Consider the following 17,569-nt stretch of genomic DNA (forward strand, 5'->3'; position numbering starts at 1 on the left):
AACTGGCTTGTCAAAACAGTATCAGAGAAGTTTCCAGCAGAGAGCGAGTGTGGATTTAGGTCAGATCAGAGCACCACAGGCATGATCTTTGTTCTGAGACAGATTCAGGAAAAGTGTATCGAACAATACATGGTCCTGTATGATGTCTTATTTCTCTAAAAAATGCATTTGACACTATGCAGAAATGGCCTCTGGAAAATTCTAGAAAAGTTTGGCTATCCCACCAAATCTGTTAGCCTCATACATCAACACCACGAAGACATGACTGCTCAATACTCTCAGATGGTGGCCTTTTATAAACCATTACCCATATCTAATGGGGTGAAACAAGGCTGTATGCTGGCACCAACACTGTTTGGTCTCTTCTTTGCAGTCAGTCTGAATTATGCAACAGGCAACCTTAAAAAGGGGGGGGCTATGTAAATTACAGGATTGATGGAAATCTCTTTGGTCTCCAAAGGCTTTCAGCAAAGACAAAGTTCTTGAGGAATTCATGTGTGAAGTCCTTTTTTAGATGATTGTGGTCTACTTAGTTATACTGAAAGTGATCTACAGCTTATCCTTGACAGGTTCTCAAAAGCAACTGAACAGTCTGAACTGACCATCAGCCTGGAAGAAACTGAAGTCCTCTTCCAACAAGCTCCATCAACCATTACCATGGAGCCAAACTCACTGCTGATGGTACAGAACCAAAGAGCATGTAAAGAGCTTGATACCTTGACAGTACTATCTCAAGTGACAGTTTCTGGAGTCAAGAAATATCATAGAGTATGAAAGACAAGTCAGGCCTTCAGAAGATTTCACCATAGGATACTTAAGCTGCACACCAAACAGTCAACAAAACGGAAGATATGCAATGCAGCAGTGATCAGACCTTTTTACGTGGGTGTGAAACATGGACTGTTTACTGCAGACCCATTAAGCAACTTGGAAGAATTTCACATGTGCTGTCTCTGATCTGTTATAAATGTCCATTAGCAAGATAGTCTAAAACATTAACATCCTTAAAAGAGCAAAACTAACCACCATTTAAGCAATGATCATCTGTCCATTTTGCTGAGCTTTGATAGACAGATCGTGTTACCAGAACAGGCAATAATAGACTCTTGAAAAATGTTTTCTATGATGAGCTGAAACTCAGAAAGCACAGGAGGCTTGGTCAATGAAAACACTTTAAAGATACCCTTAACAGAATCTCACCTCTTGCAGCATAAATACTGGCAACTTCGATGACACAGCCGCAGACAGATCTGAATGGAGAACAACTATCAATAAGGGCTGTAAACACTTTGGGAAGGCAGATACACACACATTAAAAAAAAAAAAGATTGTAAAAATGGCTAGGCATCATGCTAAGTCTTCAGTGGGAGCCCTGCATAAAACCCTAAGAACGGCCCTACTAGGTCAGACCAATGGCCTCAGTGCCCTATCTCTGACAGTGGCCAGTGCCAGATACTTCTGAGGGAATAAACAGAACAGGACAATTTATCGACCAATCCATCCCCTGTTGTCCAGTCCCAGCTTCTGGCAGTCAGTGATTTAGGAACACCCAGAGCATGGGATTGGATCCCTGACCATCTTGGTCTAATAGCCATTGATAGACCTATCCTCCATAAACTTATCTAATTGTTTTTGAACCTAGTTATACTTCTGGCCTTCACAACATCCCCTGGCAATGAGTTCCACAGGTAGACTGTGTGTTGTATGAAGGAATGCTTCCTTTTGTTTATTTTAAACCTGCCGCCTATTAATTTCATTGGGTGACCCCAGTTTGTGTGTTATGGGTAAATGAAGGGGTAAATGACATTTTCCTATTCATTTTCTCCACACCATTCCTGATTTTGTCATATCTCCCCCTTGACATCTCTTTTCTAAACTGAACAGTCCCAGTTCTTTTCATCTCTCCTCTTACAGAAGCTGTTCCATACCCCTAATCATTTTTGTTGCCCTTCTCTGTACTTTTCCCAGTTCTAATATATCCTTTTTCGAGATGGGGCAACCAGAACTGCATGCAGTATTCAAGGTGTGGGTGTATCATGGATTTATTTAGTGGTATTATGATAATAAGACAGAAAATATCTATCCCTTTCCTAATGGCTCCTAACATTCTGTTAGCTTTTTAGATTGCTATTATACATTGAACAGGTGTATTTAGAGAACTATCCATGATTACTCCAAGATCTCTTTCTTGAGTGATAACAGCTAATTTAGACACCATCATTTTGTATGTATAGTTGGGATTATGTTTTCCAATGTGCATTACTTTGCATTTATCAACATTGAATTTCATCTGTCATTTTGTTGCTCAGTCACTCAGTTTTGTGAGATCCCTTTGTAGCTTTAGTTAAGTCCAAAGCTGACTTCAATCTTGTGTAATTTAGTGTCATCTGCAAACTTTGCCACCTCACTGTTTGCCTCTTTTTCCAGATCATTTATGAATACGTTGAACAGCACTATTCCCAGTACAGATCCTTGAGGGACATCACTATTTACCTCTCTCCCTTCTGAAAACTGACCATTTATTCCTACCCTTTGTTTCCTATCTTTTAACAGTTACTGATCCATTATCCCATGACTCCTTATTTTGCTTAAGAGCCTTTGGTGAGGGACTTTGTCAAAGGCTTTCTGAAAGTCCAAGTATACTATATCCACTGGACATCCTTGTCGACCTGCTTGCTGACTCCTGCCAAAGATTTCTAATAGATTGGTGAGGCATGGTTTCCCTTTATAAAAGCTGTGTTGACTCTTCCCTAACATATCATGTTCATCTATGTGCCTGATAATTCTGTTCTTTTACTGTAGTTTCAACCAGTTTGCCTGGTACTGAAGTTAGTCTTACTGGCCTGTAATCGCCAGGAATGCCCCTGGAGCCTTTTAAAAAAAACTGGAGTACTTGTGGCACCTTAGAGACTAACCAATTTATTAGAGCATAAGCTTTCGTGAGCTACAGCTCACTTCATCAGATGCATATCGTGGAAACTGCAGCAGACTTTATACCACAAGTACTTTATGCCACAAGTCCTCCTTTTCTTTTTGCGAATACAGACTAACACGGCTGTTACTCTGAAACCTTAAAAAAAACTGGTGTCACATTAGCTATGCGCCAGTCAGAGAATAGTACAGAGGGTGATTTCAGCAAATGGTTACATACTAGAGTTAGTAGTTTTGCAATTTCATATTTGAGTTTCTTTAGAACTCTGGGGTGATATCCGTTTGCAGTCTTGGTCCTCATGGCTCAGACTGTAGAGCTACCTGAGAACACATGTAATGTCAGTGTAGGATACGATGGACAGATGTATAGTCCCTCCAGGAAATAACTACAACCCCGCCCCTCTGTTCTCTGGTAAGATTACTTCCCTCTACAGGAATTGTGCATAAAATCCCATCTCCTAGAGACAGAAAGGAACTGATTTCCTGACATCGTCCATAGCATCATTAGAAGCACAAACTCTGCAGCTTTCCCAATGTCCCCTGATGCAAGCTGCAGGTGTCCGGGATTCCCCCCTAGGGTTCTTCCATTTTTATGGAATAATCTCCAGACTACTCCCTGGCCTCAGCATGTGCATAAACCCTCTCAGCTGGCCTCTACTTTCTGAGGGGCCATGCTGCTCTTGGACATGCCAGCAGCCAGGGAGGCTGCTGCTCCTGGGACCCAGATGAATTCTGAGAGCAGATAGGCAAAAGCATGAAACCAACAGAAATGTCTCTATGTTCTTTAAGTGGTGTGGTGTGAGTCACCAGGGTAGAGGGAGCAATTACAGATAAGAACTCTGCTGTGAATGATTTCTAGCATCAGTCTTTCCCCACAAAAGGTGCTGGGGAGATAACTAGTCTCTCCTGGTAACAAGGATGGGATATTGATAAGACTGTTCTCTAACAAAATGATACAAGAACAAATGATAAATTAAAAAGAAACAAGTTCTCCCCAGGCACATGTGCCACATACAGGAGCTCTGAAGGAACATAAGAATGCATCAGCTGAGCCAGATTAAAATAAATTGTTAGATTGGAGGGTAGCAAATATTGCATCTCTGTTTAAAAATGGTATTAAAGGTGATCAGGGAATTACAGACCAGTGAGTCATAGATCTGTACCTGGTAAATTGACTGAAATGATAATCAAATGGAATAATAAACCTAGAAGATTATGGTACAATAGGGTCTAACCAGCCAGGATTCTGCAAAGGAAAATGGTATCTTACTATTCTACCAGAATTCTTTGAACATATCAGTGATGATCTTTGAGGCAGGACCTGTCACTCACTGTGTGGCTGTGTAGTGCCCAGGACAACTGGGCACAAATTGCAGTTGAAGCCTCCCGCCACTATAGTTAATGGGAAATATAAATAACAAAGGAGAATTGCTCAGCGTAACTGATTTAGACTTTGGTAAGGTCCCTCAGGAGAGGGTCTTATGGAAATTAAGCAGCAATGGAGTGAGAGGTAAAGTTCTGTCATGGATCAGAAACTGCCTAAGAGACAGAAAATGCAGCAAGCGTAAATGGTCAATTTGCATCCTAGCAAAAGGCTCTGTTCTAGGACTGGTGTTTATGGTATTGTTTAGTGATTTAGAAATGGAGGTGAGCAGGGAAGTGGCAACCGTTGCAGATGACACTGTGACAATCAGCGTCCAGACAACCCTAAGGGAGGACAAGGGGTCTGAACCCCAAAGAGTAAGCAATTGAATCAAGTGGTATATACAATGTTATTGTGTATACAAATATGTTGAGTAAGGTCTTTTATGAAAGATGATAGTGTTCTGAATTTGATGGTCTTTGATATATAGACAGATACATATAGATATACACACACAGAGGATGGCTATGAATTATGTATTTATATGGAATAGTATGTTCATGACCAGTGCTATGACTTCAAGTATACCTCACAGCATGGAGGGGTTCCTCCCAAGCCAGGTGTTTACACGAAACTAACTTCACATACCCATCCATTGTCCAGCCAGGAAAAGACAATGGTGGACCATTAGAGTTAATGGGAAAACACTGAAGGACAACAGAAACGGAAGGCCAGCATCTCAATGGGCTGCTGTCTTTGAAACACTAGATACCCATCTAGGACAGAGGGCATGCTGCAAAACTGTTTAGAGTCGATAGGTAATTTGGAAAAGGAAATTTGGCTAATATAGAAGTGTAAAGCCTGAGGTTGTCTTGGTTTATTTTCTGTGTAACCAGTGGGTGTTTGCTTTTCCTTATCAGTTCATCTCTGAATCGATGATTTTTCTATTACATGAACTGTGTTTATCTATACCCCAATCAGGTCTCTGTTTTCCAAACAGTGTGAAGGGTATATCCCAAAGTGAACAGATAAACTGGGGGGGCTGTTTTCACACTTTTGAGAAGGTGATGACACAGTCCCAGTGTCTGATAGTTAAGAACTGAGGTAGACGTATTTGGGGATCATCCAGACTGGAACAGGTGTTGGTGTCACCAGGCAAGGCATAACGAGGCTAGTGGAAGCCAAGGTGAGACTTTTGTGCTTCTAGGCTGGCTACTGGAGTCAGGGCTCTGAGCCATAGCAGCACAGCATTAAGGCACCCAAGGTTACAGGGCAGGTGGTGACCGACCCCTTTATTGGTCTGGATGATCCCAAAATTGTCATAGTCACAAAATTATTTAAATTAGTTAAGCTAGTGAAGACTGAAAGGAGCCTTTAAGGGATTAACCCAACAAGGGGAATGGAGAACTTGATGGCAGATTAAAGTCTCCATGTGCAGCTGCAGTGAACAAGGGCCTAGGTGTGCTCGTGATGAATCAATCTGCTCCGTGTGCAGCCGCAGTGAACAAGCTAATAGACAGGTGGAATACGCAAGGATGAAAAAGCCTCCTCTGGGATGCTGTGATCAGTGCTAGTCCCCACGTCTCCGCCAGAACACAGTAGGAATCAAGGGGCTTGGGCAGAGGCAACGCGAATGGTCTGGGGCTGGAAAGCCCCCAGGCAGAGAGCCTGAAACACTTGGGCCTGTCTCCATTAGAGAAGAGACAAGGGGGGAGCGGATTAAGGTGGCCTGGAGAATGAATGGGCTAGAAAAGGCAGAGTGGGCACTGCCATTCTCCCTCTGTCCTGACAGAAGAACCGGGGCGTTTCAGGACACTGACAGGTAGCACATTTAAAACTGAGAAAAGAAACACTTTTTCACACAATGTGCAATGGAGATGAAATAACATTCTGTTCCAATTTTGACCTTTTTAAAAATGTTTCTCCAATCAAATTAACAATGGATTTCATTTTGAAAGCTCATTCTGAAATGTTACCTGCTGAGAGTGTTGAAATGGGACATTTCAGCATTATCATAACGCTTCCTTTCGAGAAGAGGGGGCTAATTGATCAAATTAATGAACACGACTTTTTTGTCAAAGAACTGTAACAAAACCCTTCCAAGCAGCTCTGGTATCGAGCTCTTGGGGAGGACTAGGGCCTGGGTTGGGTGTGGAACAGTTGGGTTAGGTGTAAATTATGGCTGTTTTAAAGCAGTGTGTTTTCTATAGGCATTCTTGTTGCAGAGTGCTCTCCATGCATGCTGCTCAGGAAATGCGCCCCGGCTCTTGTCCCCCTCACTGCCCAGCCTTGAGCCCCTTCTCCCCTGCTTCAGTGGTGTGGTTGAATGTGGGATCGTTAAAGCATGTACTTGACATACATTCAGAAAGATCTCAGGATCCCAGCCACAGGATGCAGGGGAGCCTCCTGAACCAGATGGCTGCTCCACCCCACCTTGCCACTCTCAGCCTGACCACGAGAGGCTGCCCAGTCTGCTCTGCTGCCTGCTGAATGGAGCAATGTTCACAAGAAAGGCTCCCATGTGCAGCCCTTGAAATGCACATGGCTTCCCAGTGTAATTAAGAGGCACCCCTAGGGAGGATTGTTGCTGTCTTTGAAGGAGTGACAGGGCTGTCCTTAGGGCGTGGGAGGCCCTGCTGGTACCAAAGACTAACAGTTGTTCTGCGATCTTTAGGTTAACGCTCTCCAGTGCATGACAGCAAAGGGTGGCCAAGCCCCCAAGTGCCATCACTGGCTGTTATGTACCGGTTGGTCAGTGCTTTGCCTCTGCAGTGAGCCAGGGAGCGCTCGGGATTCCTTGGTTAATATATGCCCTTGGAATCAGAAGGACTAAGTGTTTTGCGCCATTGGAAGCATTTGTTTTTAACTGTGACTGTCTAAGGGGATTACACTCTGCATGTGAACTACAAAAAGGCAGGCCCTTGATGTGTCTGTTTAGGCAGCTGTTCAGTCTCCCACCCTCAGTCCAGACTTGAGGACCAAGTCCCCTCTCTACCACGCTGGCTGGCAGCTCTCCCATTGCTCCTTGGGATCCCTGTAGAAATGGCACTGGGGTGTATTCCTGTGCAGAGGGGATCCCTTCTGAGTGTTGTAGATAATTTGTGAGCCTTTTGTTGGGCCAGGCTATAAATAAATACTGCCTTTTAAACTCAAAATCTTCAACAATAGCTTCTACCTCCTGACATAAACATCACCGATTCAGGAAATAACACCTTCCACCCTCCTCTGCTCTGCCAGCACTCCAGCCAGAGCCCCCGAGAAAAGGCATGTGCTATTTCTGTATCTCCTGATGAAAGCAGCAGCAGAAATGCACAGGAGGGGGCTGCTGGAGGATTTTCTGCTGAGCTAGTATGTCCGACTGTGTCTAGCATTGGTGTTTTTTGCCAGCACCTGTGTGCAAGTAACCAGTTCCCTGTCTGTTCTTCACAAAGATAGACACACAAACATATAGTGGCCTCTAACACTGTTGCCAGCTCTTCTTTTCCCCTGGCATCTAGTGAGTGCCAACCTTCTAGTGTGTGTTAGCACCACAGTGAGCTCTGCACAAAGATTCTTACTCAAGCTTCCATCCATTTTCCCACTCCCATTCTATCAGCTTGGCCTGGCTCAGTATGCAAGATGAGTTAACCTGATTCCTTTGGAATGCAGCGGTGCAGAGGGCACCTGACCTTCCCTAAGTTCCTTGGTGTAAACTTGTAATGAAGCAATAATTTGCATAGACATACTCTTAGAGCCCATGGGATGGGGGAGGGAGGGGAGCCTCTGGGAGGGGAGCCTCCACCAAAAAAATCCTGTCCTTGGAGAGGGCTGAAGGACTCTGGAGCCCTGCAGCAGGAACAAGCCAGCCCCGGAGGCAAGGTGGGGTTCCTGGGGCTTTGTTTGGACTCTCCTTTCCCACAAAACGAGGTACCTTTTCCTGGGTTTGACCAGAAGATTGGACCCCAAATCACCTCACTACACCCGCCCAGGAAGGCTCTCGTCAGGGAGGAAACTGAGCCTGCAACTGCATATCCACGCCGGGGAGATGTAAGTGATTGTTCCATGCCTGTTTGCCTTAAGAGGCATTCCAGCATAAATGCATACTCTAGCTCTGAGGCTCTGGGAAGTGGATCTGGTCCCTTTGGGTGCAGAAATACCAGTCATTTAAGCAGCAGCTTTCAAAGCTGCCAAAAAGAACTGCTGTGGGGGTGAATCCTTCCAAAAGGTTCCTTTTCACAGGTACAGAGGAAGCTGTCCCCCCCCATCCTCCGCCAGCACCCGTGCCTCATGGAGGGTTTCATTCTGGCAATGCAGTGATATTGCCTTGGTGTAGCTTGGCTAGTGGCCGATACTACTCAGTGGCCGTGTCTCAGTGTTTGACAATAGATGATACCCATTTGCTTTCTGGAGGGGAGGGCCTGTCTGAGAGATGTCAGTGCAGCCTGGGAAAGTGGGTTATGGCCTCGTTGAGGAGGGGGAACCTCTGGCACTCAGTTTGCTCCTGCTTTTGGGGGAACATAAGGCCCCCATGGTTCCCCCAGGACAGGGGTTGCCCCTGGGATGCAGTACGCTGCTCATCCCCTTGACAGCAGGGTCAAATGAACAGCATGGAGCAGTCACAGGGCTGTTGTGTGAGCAATTGCCCACTCTAGCTTGGCAGCTAAGGCAGTCCTTGAGTGTGCTTCCTCTGCTTTGTTTGGCCCAGCAAGGGGGTGTAACCCCTTAGCTGCCCAGCTGGACATATGCCTCCCAGCACAGCTTCTTGAACACTAAAACATGATGAGGCTAATATAATTAACTCCAAAGTGCAACAGGTAAGGCCAATGAAATGGCCAATGAAATGACCCTGTACAAACAAGACTGACCCGTATTTCTCAGACTTCCCATCTGGTGTCATCTAGGGCCTGCAGACTATGGCAGACAGAAGGTAGACTGCTAGGAAGGAGGACTAATGGGGGCTCAGATGTGGGCTCTAATTTTTTTGTCCACACTGAATCATGGGGACAAGCAGTAGAACGTAGACGTCTGCCTAGCTGGCTGCATCTGCTGCCTTCTGCCCACAATTGATTGTGAGCACAAAATCAGAGGCCCTTTTGAAAATAGAGCTATCGAGTGATGCTGCTGATGTTCTATTGCCCATATGTGTCTGGAAGACTGGCTAAGGAACATTCTGCTACTTCAGCATTCAGAAGTGGCTCTATGGATTAGCGCAACGAACCCAACAGACAGTAGGAGATGCATGTTGTCAACTTGTCGTGGACTTTGGCGATTGCCACACAGTCATGATGGAGCTAGATTCCAATGGTAAGTCTGGGGGCTAAAGCCCATGAGGCTGGTTTGAAGTATCATTTGCTCTTAAACATTAGTATCAAATACCAGGAGACAATTGTTATTTCAAACTACAAATTTCCTTCACAAAAGAATAAAATTTTAAATTTTCCAACTCTGTTTCTGGGAGGAAGACGGGAATGCTCAAGGCCTGTTGATCGCCTATTGTTCCTGTAATGCTGCTATGGCTTCCGGGTACAAGAAATTCCTGTTCTGTGATCCTTGGGTGTCACCAATGTGCCAGGGCATCTTATGAGCCTTTCTAAGTGTCCCCAACTCCACTGGTCACAGGGGAGGTGGTCAATATGTAGACTCTGGAGGTAAGACATTGAAAATATCAATCCAGCTATCTTAGTCCCCTTTTCCGTCTGCTGCGTATAAGCACCTTCCCTCTCTGTCCTTCTGCCAGTCAAATGGCCTGGTGGCTCCCTCCACGCCAGATGCAGTTGAGGCCAAACTACTTGCAGCCTAACTCAGATTGTCTGGCCTCTATTCTACCCCTTTAGGAACTTCCTCTGTTGTTAGTAGTTATGTATCCAGATGATAGTAGTGCCCATAACGGGCCAGTTACTTCCCAAACAGATAAGTCCCTTCCCAGAGAGCTCACAGGTTAAGGTGACAAGCAACACATGAAGGGTGGGGAAGAGGAGTAAAACATGCACCCTATTTCTTTTCAAATAAGTATCAGTTCTGTCCCACAGATCTTTCTATTCACACAGCTGGGAAGGAACGGCAGCCTCTGTTGCCAGATGTGGTGTTGTGGGGCAATATAGGACACTGTCACTCATACAACTGTTGTAGCTGGTTTTATAACAGCGAAGGATTTAGCAAAATCTCCAGTTCTGTGTTACTGGGATTGTGAGCAGGGCAGATGGCTGGGTTTCTGTTTGTGATGAAGTAAAGTCTTTCCTCTTAATTAGATCCAGTTTCCTCCTAGGGGGCAGTGGTTTTTGAGCTGGGCCTTCTGTGACGCCTTAATTAAACCCTTTCCTGATTACTGTCCAGTAATCAGACACTGGAGGTTTAACCCTTTTGCTAAAAGAGGCGCTGTTACTATTCTCTCTCTCAATATGTCCCCCTACCCCCACCCACTTTGTGACCTAGGTTTCCTCTGCTGTGTCTGAAGCAAATGTCAAATCACTCACAGATTGCACCCATGTGTTTCCCAGGATTAATGTAACAAGCTGGAATCCCTAGTTATGCAGCTTCCCACTCAGAAATGCATCTTCAAGGAGATCAGAATAAACTTATGTGAAACTCTGTCATTGGTACTAGAAGAACATAAGAATGGCCATACCATAGTGTCTGTTGCCAAATGCTTCTGAGGGAGTGAACAGTACAGGGCAATTTATTGAATGATCCAGCCCTTGGTGTCCAGTTCTAGCTTCTGGCAATAAGGCTTAGAGACACCCAGAGCATGGGGTTGCATGCCTGATCATCTTGGCTGATAGCCATTGATGGACCCATCCTCCAAGAACGTATCTTGGTTTTTTCTGAAAAGCCAGTTATATTTTTGGCCTTCACAACATCTCCTGGCAAAGGGTTCCACAGGTTGACTGTGCGTGTGTGAAAAAGTACTTCCTTTTGTTTATTTTAAACCTGCCGCCTATTAATTTCATTGGGTGACCCCTGGCTTGTGTGTTATGGGAAGGGATAAATAACACTTCATTATTCACTTTCTCCACACCAGTCATGATTTTATAGACCTCTCTCATATCCCCCCTTAGTTGTCTCTTTTCTGAGCTAAAAAGTCCCAGTCTTATTAATCTCTCCATCTATGGACGCTGTTCCATACCTCTGATCATTTTTGTTGCCTTTCTTTGTATTTTTTCTAATTCTAATATAACTTTTTTGAGATGGGGCGACCAGAGTTGCATGGAGATTCAAGGTGTGGGCGTACTATTGATTTATATAGTGGCATTTTCCATCTTATTCTCTGTCCCTTTCCTAATGGTTCCTAACATTCTGTTAGTTATTTTGACTGCTGCTGCAAATTGAGTGGATGTTTTCAGAGAACTCTCCACAATGACTCCAAGAGCTCTCTCTCTCAAATGGTAACAGCTAATTCAGACCCCATTGTATGTAGTGTTGGGATTATGTTTTCCAGTGTCTTACTTTGCATTTATCAACATTGAATTTCATCTGCCATTTTGTTGCCCAGTCACCTGGTTGTGAGATCCCTTTGTAACTCTTCACAGTCAGCTTTGGACTTGACTATCTTGAGCAATTTAGTGTCATCTGCACATTTTGCTACCTCATAGTTTACCCCTTTTTCCAGATCATTTATGAATATGTTGAACAGCACTGGTCCCAGTACAGACCCCTTGGGGACACTACTATTTACCTGTCTCCATTCTGAAAACTGACCATGTATTCCTGCCCTTTGTTTCCTATCTTTTAACTAGTTACTGATCCATGAGAGGACTCTTATCCCATGACTCCTTACTTTGCTTAAGAATTTTTGGTGAGGGACTTTGTCAAAGGCTTTCTGAAAGTACAAGTACACTATATTCATCCACACATTTGTTGATGCCCTCAAAGAATTCTGATAGATTGGTGGGGCATAATTTCCCTTTACAAAAGATGGGTTGACTCTTCCCCAACAAATCGTGTTCATCTATGTGCCTAATCATTCTGTTCTTTACTATAGTTTCAACCAGGTTGCCTGGTACTGAAGCTAGGCTGACTGGCCTGTAATTGCCGGGATCGCTTCTGGAGCCTTTTTTTAAAAATCAGTGTCACATTAGCTATCGACCAATCATCTGGTACAGAGGCTGATTTAAGTGATGAGTTACACACCACAGTTAGTATTTCCTTGATTTCATATGAGTTCCTTCAGAATTTATGAGTGAATACCATCTGGTCCTGGAGACTTCTTACAGTTTAATTTTATCAATTTGTTTTAAAACTTCTTCTATGGACACCTCAGTCCAGGATAGTTCCTCAGCTTTGTCACCTAAAAGGAATGGCTCAGGTGTGGGAATCTCCCTCTCATCCTCTGCAGTGAAGCCCGATGCAAAGAATTCATTTAGCGTCTGTGCAATGGCCTTGTCTTCCTTGAATACTCCTTGCGCACCTCAATCATCCTGTGGGCCCACAGACTGGCAAGCTTCCTGCTTCTGATGTACTTAAAAACATTTTTTTTGCTGTTAGCTTTTGAGTCTTTTGCTCGTTGCTCTTCAAATTCTTTTTTGACCTGCCTAATTATACTTTTACACTTGACTTGCCAGAGTTTATGCGCCTTTCTACTTTCCTTAGTAGGGTTTCACTTCAAATTTTTAAAAGATGTCTTTTTGTCTCTAACTGCCTCTTTTACTTTGTTTAGCCATGGTGATGTTTTGGGGGGTTTCTTTGGTCCTCTTACTGGTTGGTTATTTATTTATTTATTTATTTGATACATTTAGTTGGAGCCTTTATTATTATATTTTTTTTAAACTTCCATGCAGCTTGCAGGCATTTCACTCTTGTGACTGTTCCTTTTAATTTCCATTTAACTAGCCTCCTCGTTTTTGTATAGGTCCCCTTTTTGAAGTTAAATGGTACTGTGGTGGGATTCTTTGGTATTTTTCCCCCTAAAAGGATGTTAAATTTAATTACATTATGGTCGCTATTACTGAGCAGTTCAGCTACATTCACCTCTTGAACCAGGTCCTGTTTACCACTTAGGACTAAATCAAGAACTGCCTCTCCCCTTGTGGGTTCCAGGACAAGCTGCTCCAAGAAGCCGTCATTAATGGTGTCTAGAAATTTTATCTCTGCCTCCTATCCTGAGCTGACATGTACCCAATCAAAATGGAGATAGCTGAAATCCCCCAATATTATTGGGCTTTCTGTTTTTGAAGCCTCTCTAATCTCCCTGACCATTTCACAGTCACCAGCACCATCCTGGTCAAGTGGCTGGCAGTATATTCCTACTGCTCTACTCTTATTATTTAAGCATGGGATTTCTACCCATAGAGATTCTATGGTGTAGTTTGATTCATTTAATATTTTTATTATATTTGACACTTTCTTTCACATATGGTGCCACTCCCCCAAAAGTCCAACCTACTCTGTTATTCCTACATATTTGGCATGCTGGTATTACCGTGCCCCATTGATTATCATTGTTCCACCAAGTTTCTGTGATGCCTGTTATATCAGTATCCTCATTTAACACCAAGCACTCAAATTCACCCATCTTATTATTTAAACTTCTTGCATTTATATAGAAGTACTTATAAAATGTGTCAATATTCAGTTGTCTGCCTTCATGTGATATAATCAATTGGACTTTTTTTCATTTGACTTACTCTTCAGCTCTTACCTGCACGTCTAGCCCATCTATCCTCTTCTCTTTACTAGAATATAGAATATTCCCTCCCCTAAGGGGTCCAATCCATGTGCTCCTTTGCACCTGTTGGCTTTCCCTCAGGCCTTAGTTTAAATACTCCTCTATGACCTTCTTAATTTTACATTCCAGCAATTTGGTTCTGTTTTGGTTTAGGTGGAGCCTATCCTTCATGTCTATCCTTCATCCTCCACTCCCAAAAGGTTCCTCAGTTCCTAATAAAATTAAACCCCTCCTCCAAACACCATTGTCTCATACACTCATTAAGACCCTGCAGTTCTGCCTGTCTAACTGGCCCTGAGCATGGAACTGGAAGCATTTCAGAGAATGCTACCATGGAGGTCCTGGACTTCAATCTTTTACCTAGCAGCCAAAACTTGGCCTCCAGGATTTCTCTCCTACCTATCCCTATGTCCATCCCTATCTATCACAACCACTGGCTGCACATAAGTCTGTCTAGTTGTCTCCAGAGGTCCACAACCTTCACATCCAGCAGGCAATTCACCATGCGCTTCTCCTGGTCATCACAAACCCAACTACCTAGATTTCTAATAATCAAATTCCCCATTACTATTACCTGTCTCTTCATAATAACAGTGATCCCCCCCCACCCCGGAGAACTACTATGATATCATCTGTAAGGAGGGTCCAAACTACGGGATCATTTTTCTCCACTCCAGCTTGATGTTCTCCTTCTCTGAGACTCTCCTCCTCTTCAACAGCACAGAGGCTGCCAGACTGGGGTGGGACTACTCTGCTGTGTCCTGGAAAGTCTTGCCTGTGTACCTGTCTCCCTTCCTCAGCTCCTCCAGCTCAGTCACTCTGGTCTCCAGAGGCTGAGTACCGGCTCTGAGGGCCATGAACTGCTTGCATCGAATGCACACACAAGCCCCCTGCCCACAGGGTAGGTACTTAGCCAGGCTGCAGTCAGTGCAATGAACTGGCTAGCCCCCACTCTGTTGCCGGACTTCTGCACACCTGATTTGTACTCTTCCAGGTTTTCTTTCTTTCTTTGTTCTTGGGGTGGGTTGTGGGGGTTTTTTTGATGCGGGGAGAGGGTTCGCCTAAGTTTGGAGACTGTTTATTTGGTGTATCTGGCTCTCACACTCCCTCTCTAAACTCTCTCACAACACTCCCCTATGTGGACTCCTGCTCACTAGCTCCAGTCCATGAGTGCATTTGAAAACCAGGTAGGAAATGAGAGCGGGCCGTCTTCTCCCTTCTCGCTGCTTTCACCTGCCTACCGCCCCTTTGCCAGTGAGACTGTACAGCCGTCAGCCTCACTGCCTGCCGTGGCCTGGGAAAGGTGTGGCTTCCTTCAGCTCAGTATCTCTAGCCTTAAATGCTACTTTAAATGCTAATTTACTCATGCACATCATCATCTCCTCTACTGCCCCACCCCCAACACAACTCCTCCATTTATCTCCACTGTCCATAACACTGTGTCTATCAGCCAAGGCCCTGATTTCTCCTCCTCCTTCTCCAGCCCATGTCCATAACTCTGCTTAGTGCAACCTTCACACGCTCCATGGGCTTCACTGCCTCAGTTCACTCTCCATGCTTACATGATCTCCACCTGGACTACTGCGCTTCCCACATCTAGAGCTGCCTTCACTCCAGCATGTGGCAGCTGCCAAGACACCCCAGCTGAACCTTATGTCACTGTCTCCTCACCCACTTCAGGATCTAGCTCTAGCTCATCTGCCTTGGTTTTAAAAATAGCCCAGAGTCCAGACTAACTCCCAGACCTTGTCTCACTCCTCCCTTCCCTCCTCTGTCTGCTTACCTAACACTGACCTGTACGCTGAGGGGGCTATGAGCCTTTGCTATGGGGCTCTGCCATCTGAACCAATCTTCCTTGTGGCTCCTTCCTCTCCTCTCAAAGCCACCGTGAGAAATCCCTCTCCTCCACTGCCAGCAGCCCCTAACTCCCTGGTCCAGGGCTTGTTTTAGTTAGCTGTCTGAAAGATGCTCCACCTGACTTTTAGGAAAGCTACGCCAGCCCAGGAAGATCTCTTGTAAAATAGTCCATTTCCAAAAGCCCAGCTGCTCCCCCTGCCCCCGTGTTCTGATCGACTGTAACAGTAACTGCACCAGCCAGCCACCTCGCTTCCTGGATTCCATTTGCATTGGGTGCTGTGAACTACACGTACGGTGCAGCAGTGGGGCCTGGATGCGTAGAGCAATTTGTAAACAGACCTGGCATCAAATAATGGCCTTCGACTCCAGACTGTTTGCAATGAGGCAGAGCTGCTCCCCCGATTCACTGAACAGAGTTTAAAGGTACCAAGAGCGTGAATACACCGTAGCGCACTGCCTCAGAAGCCTGGGCTGAGACAAACTCTTGCAGTGAAAACCTGAGGGTTTAGCCAGACCTGCTCTCAAAGTATGTTCCGAATGTAACGCATTCATTCCCCACCCCCCCACCCCCTGGATTCCTGTATCCTGCCCTTCCTGGGACTGATGATTGAGACCTTCAAAGCAGAGGCTCTCACTCATGCAGAATGCATCTGGTTGCCTCCCCCAGGGCCAAGGCCAGCACCAGCCCATGCCCCTGTGCCCTGTTTCCTTCTCTGCCCCCAGGCTGCTTCTGCTGCCACTTTAAGGACTTGAGCCTGGTTTTCAAACCCATTAATGGATCAGCCCTAGCATTTCCAGCCATGCCCTATCACTGCAGCTTCACTCAGAAAGCCAGGCCCCAGGGTGGAGAGCAGAACCAGGCCTGCTGGGTGCATTGACTTGAGCTTCGTGTCAGGGCTAGACTGCATCAGTCTGACAAGCCAGAGGCTGCAGCAGGACCCTCCTCAGCCTGGTGGGCAGGTGGGCGGGCAGATGGCCAAGCAGAGCCTCCCACCCTGGAGGGGAGAGAGCAGAGGCTGAGCCCACAGGGCCCCCATGCAGCTGGAGGGCCTGGAACCATGGAACAGGGATTTATTCAGGTCTGAAATCAGTGGTCCAAATTCCTCTTTTTGTGTCAGCTTTTACTTAGCCTCTGCTGGGTCGAGAGGAGGGAAGCTATCTGCCCAGGCCCCTGCTGGGTGGAGATGGGCTGTCTCACCAGGGCCTGGCTCCCTGCAGAGTCTGAGTGGGTTGTCTTGGCAGGACCTGGCCCCTGAAGGGTGCAGTTTGGGGTGTGTTGTCTCACCAGTGTCCAGACCCCTATAGGGTCAGAGTGGGCTGTCTCACCAGGGCCTGGGTCCCTGCTGGGAGTGGGTGGACTGTCTCAGCAGGGCCTGGCCCCTGAAGGGTGGGAGTTGGGGTGGGTGGTCTCACCAGTGCCCAGACCCCTGCAAGGTCAGGGTGGGGTTGGGCTGTCTCTCCAGGGCCTGGCCCCTGCAGGGTCACCTCTGACTGGCGCTTGGGTCACCATTCATTGCTGTAGAAATGTATCGATCCCATATCCTTGCCTTGGGTAGGGGACAGGGACTGCAGGAAGGGGCCCCCTATGCACAGTGGCTGGGGGCAAGGCCTGGTGTCTGGCAGCAGGGAGGGTGGGCCCAGGATGTGGGAGGGAGCACCTGCGCCCATCCCGCACTGTGTCCTTCACACCTTGGGGGCTGAGTGCCATGTCAGGAGCCAGAACCTCCCACCGTGTGCTGGGCCCCCTGTGCACCCAGCCTTCGGGCCCAGCTGGCCTG

General features: G+C 45.9%; 1 protein-coding gene across 3 annotated transcripts in view; it reads right to left on the reverse strand.

Moving 5' to 3' along the window:
- The window catches only part of LHFPL4 (LHFPL tetraspan subfamily member 4), a 70,207-nt gene that overhangs the window by 50,841 nt on the left and 1,797 nt on the right, over positions 1-17,569 (reverse strand). The window lies entirely within an intron of this gene.

This window comes from Lepidochelys kempii, chromosome 7 (genome assembly GCF_965140285.1).
Source record: "Lepidochelys kempii isolate rLepKem1 chromosome 7, rLepKem1.hap1, whole genome shotgun sequence".
NCBI classification, from domain to species: domain Eukaryota; kingdom Metazoa; phylum Chordata; order Testudines; family Cheloniidae; genus Lepidochelys; species Lepidochelys kempii.